Source organism: Sinocyclocheilus anshuiensis, unplaced genomic scaffold, assembly GCF_001515605.1.
Source record: "Sinocyclocheilus anshuiensis isolate Anshui unplaced genomic scaffold, SAMN03320099.WGS_v1.1 scaffold126, whole genome shotgun sequence".
NCBI lineage: Eukaryota > Metazoa > Chordata > Actinopteri > Cypriniformes > Cyprinidae > Sinocyclocheilus > Sinocyclocheilus anshuiensis.
In genome coordinates this window covers 946,942-951,460 of record NW_015546026.1, presented here as the reverse complement: position 1 = coordinate 951,460, position 4,519 = coordinate 946,942, and positions in this window count along the sequence as shown.

Genomic DNA, 4,519 nt, shown 5'->3' with positions numbered 1-4,519 from the left:
TTTGGTGTGTGGTTCTGGTGTTTGAGTGTCAGGTTTCAGAAATTGTGTGACAAGTAAAGATTTTGTGTGTAAGCAGTTGAAAAAGACAGTAAATGCTTACACACAATTCAAATACACAGATGACTTTCCTGCCCAGTGAACACTGAGATCAATAATACTGTAACAAAAAACTCTTACTAGGATTCAGGAATTATTTTTGCAGCTCAATATCTATTACAGTATACATAAATTAAATTACAGATACAGATGTATAATTTAGCAATGAACTTTTGAGAAAAAAATCATTTTCATTTTACTACTGTAAAGTAATCTTGCAGTATAGATGAAAGCACTAGAAAAGTTCAAATACCAAAGAACTGTATGAATTTGGCATGCACCACAATACAGTACAGTAAAAAATAAAATGTACCTCGGCAATAAGTGTTAAATAATTTTATTCTCAGAAAACCGGACAGGTACAAAAAATATTTTTCTGTTAAATAGGATGTCAGAAATAGTTTCATCCAGATTTTAACAATATTTTTCTTGTAAATGTTTTTCTGTGACAGAAAAATATACCTGTCCACTGCAGTAGACGTCATGCACCAAAGGGTATAATTCTGCATATGGGCCTATATATAGGTTCTGCCTATTTGTATGTTTTATTAAAATTATGATATAATTTACACTTGAATGGTTTTATTGAACAGAAATATTAAATAGTCTTCAGATTTTATCATTTATTTCAATGCTTACAGTCTATATTTATTTATTAGGTCATATAAAACTGTAGGCATGTATACATGTATACTGTATGAGTGCAGATATATATGTGCATGATTGTGTTCGAGTGTGTGGTGGGAGGGTGTGTGTGCTTGTGTGTGTTTGTATTTGTGCTCACTTGTGTATGAATAGCCCACCACACCCACCCCACCCCACCCCACACACTGCCCCACACAGCCCCACACACCCCTGGCCCATAGACACACACTCTTACGTTTTGTTTCTTACACTTCACATTTAATTGACAAGAAGGTTCACAAAATGAACAGGAAAAGATGAAGTAGCAAAATAAAATTTAGATAAACAAAATGAGAGCTTTCACAGAGCTGGTGATACCAGTTAAACCTCCTCACAGCTCTTCATTACTCAGAATGCAATTTTCAAAATGCAAAAAACCAAATACAAAAATCTCAGTGCAAAAAGATGGAAAATCAAAAATACGAGTAATGTAACATGATATCACAATGTTACCATACAATACTGCAGTGGGAATAATCAGAATGAGCTCCTATATAACACCTCACGTTCACTCAACAAAGGCTGAAATCCTCAACATTGTTGTACACTGTCCATGGATGATCACAAAAACTCCACAATTTCCCGATAGTGCGTGTCTCGCTGCACATCTCACCCAAATGTCCGAGGGTGAGAGCGCATGCGTACTGTCTCCTTTTTAACATGCAAGGAGAGAAACAAATTTTAAGGTTATTTACCACCCGGTTACATTCTCCCCTGCAATAAGTCAGCGTCCTCGATGACTCACTCAATCACCAATTTTGGCATTCATGGCACCTTGTAACGCCTTCTCGAACAACGCAGTGCCAATACTGGCCAATACTTGAGACACCATATCGGTGCTGACATTCACCACATGACAAGCAGACCTGGGAGCATGAAAAGGATTTGTGTGAATACCCGCAGTTGATCGCTTGCTTCTGCGTACAGCTGGAACTGGTACTTCTCTTCGTTCAGTGTTATGCATTTCACCAGTCTCTAGCTCCGGCAACTGGTCACGCTCATCTGTAGCCTCTGCATTCAGGACCACACCGTCAGATTCTGCAGAGTCACTACCAGTATCCACTGATACTTGTACCCGGTTACCTTCAGAGCTGTCACCTCCCAACTCTGAAGTAACTGGTGCCTCTGAGTTCATTGGAGTGTTCGCGATCAATGGGCAGATGTGGCTGTACTCCAAAAAGAAGATAATAAGGGGAAAACCCTGTAGTAGCATGTGGCGTCACATTATACGCCTGGACTAACTCCGGCAAGTACTCAGGCCAACGCCGCTTACGTTCTGGCGGTAACGTACGTAACAGGTTGTGAAGTGTTCGGTTGTACCGTTCACATTGGGCATTTCCCTGCGGTCTATAAGGGGTCGTACGGGTCTTTTTCACCCCATAGAGTCTGCACAGCTCGGCGATCACCTCACTTTCAAAGTTTCGACCTTGATCGGAGTGCAACCTCTCCGGGACGCCATACTTCATAAACCACTCCTTCAGCAAGACCTTTGCTGTGGTATCGGCCTTTCGATCTTTTGTGGGAAACGCCTGTCTAAACTTCGTGAAAACATCGGTAACAACCAAAACATTTTCACACCCATCAGAAGCAGGCTCTAGGACTGTAAAGTCCACCGCAATCACTTCCAGGGGTCTGGAAGCCAAAAATGCTCTCACAGGGGCACGAACTTTGGGCTGAGGCATCTTGGTGAGGATGCACCGTTGACACTTCTTTACCCATTTCTCTACATCCTCATACATTCCGGACCAAAAACACCTCTGCTTCAACAACCCCAAGGTCCGTTCGATGCCCTGGTGGCCCAGATCGTCGTGCACATTCCGCAGTACTTGTTCCTTTAAACACCCAGGCAACAACAGTTGCCAGCAGCTCTCCCCAGAAAGGTCATTTACTACTCGATACAGCAACCCATTTCGTTCTTTTATGAGGCTCCACTGTTTCAGAAGGCACTTCACAGACCTGGACAGAGACTTTCCTTCCAAGTGGACTGGTTTCTTTTTCTTATCCCAGAACCCTCTAAACACCCGCAGGACAGGGTCACTATTCTGAAACTCGACCAACTGTTCCCTTGTGTAACCGGGAAGCGTATGAGTGTTACCTTGGAGAGTAGTGACCGCTTCTTCTCCAGCCTCCAACGCACGGATTTGCCTCAACCTGCTGCACTCAACACCCTTCAATGCAAGTTCAGGTTCCAAGGTGGTACCTCGCCTTATCACACCGCAAATCGTGACACACTCATCCCAGTCAGCGTCTGGATCAGGTTCCGGCTCCCCTGCAAACTCCTGCCTAGACAGAGCATCAGCTGCAGCGTTACTCTTGCCCGGTCTGTACTTCACCTCAAAGTTAAAGACCGACAGCTGTGCTACCCACCTCTGTTCGATCACTCCTAACTTGGCAGTTTGCAAATGACAGAGCGGATTATTATCCGTAATCACCTCGAACCAAGACCCAAGTAAGTAGCCACGAAATTTCTCGACTACAGCCCACTTAAGGGCCAGTAGCTCGAGCTTCATGCCACTATAATTGCGATCGTTCCTCTCAGCGTTACGCAACCTTCGGCTGGCGTATGCAATGACCCTCTTCTCATCACCCTGTCTCTGGTACAGGGTAATAGTACTGACCTGACTACCGGTGTCGAGCAAGCATGACACTGGAACACAATTGATTTTCAGGTCTACCATTGGGCATGTTCCAACTGCCCGTTCAAGGAACCTGTCTTGACTAGTTCCCTCAGGCGGTGAAACAGAAACTACCCCTTGTGCGGCCTGACTCAGCAGCTCTGGGAATACTGTACAAAGAGAACAAAGCAACATAAGTACATTTTTATATTACCCACTTACACATCATTTGAGTGAAATGAGAGAAAATTACAACGGCAACAACAATACTACAGCGAGAATAAATCTTACGCCTTCTTTCTTTGCGTGAACATTTGGGCGGCGTTATGCAAATCTTCCCACATCGTGACGTAGACATGTCGGGGCGTGTTAGAACGAGCCGTTTTAGGTAGGCGTGGTTGACTCGTAACTTTTATAAAGAATATCTCTTTGGATTTGAGACTTTAGTCTTTGCAACTTTACAGATCTTCTTTATGCACCAAGAGCTTGTAACACTCCAAAGAGAAAGGAAAAATTGAAATTACATCATATGACCCCTTTAATAATTCATGCATCAGAGGGTTAAAAAAGTAAATTTAGCATCCTATGCACATTTGGCCAAATTTAATTACAGTATACAGTACTATAGTTTCTTGGTCTCCTGACACAAGACTAGCTATATCGCTAGGCAGTCATTTCTCAGTTCTGCAAAAATGTAATACTCATAAAAAATGGTTACAAATAAAATTTGACAGTCACACGCTTGAAGGTGTACAACATGTGCTACAGTTTACTGTACATACAGAATAGTGAAATTTCCATTATCTAATGTACTGGTACTGTACTGTAATTAATAATTATACTGTTTGTGTAAGTATAAAACCCCTGTAGATGATTGGCTCAGCTCTCCCTCTCTCCGTTGTTAGGATGCAGAGATTCTGATTGGCGTGTCATCAGTTTTGCTACCTAATGTTTAACTTACTCATTGTTAAACTTTTTTAGAAATGTGTCTTTGTTTTGAAAACTGAATTAATGGTTCGAGGGAAAAAAAGTGGCAACTAAAATCAGTTATATTAACAATCGAGAAAACTGCAATACGACTAGATTCTTACCTAACTCTGCTATTAGTTTCTGTGATCGGCATT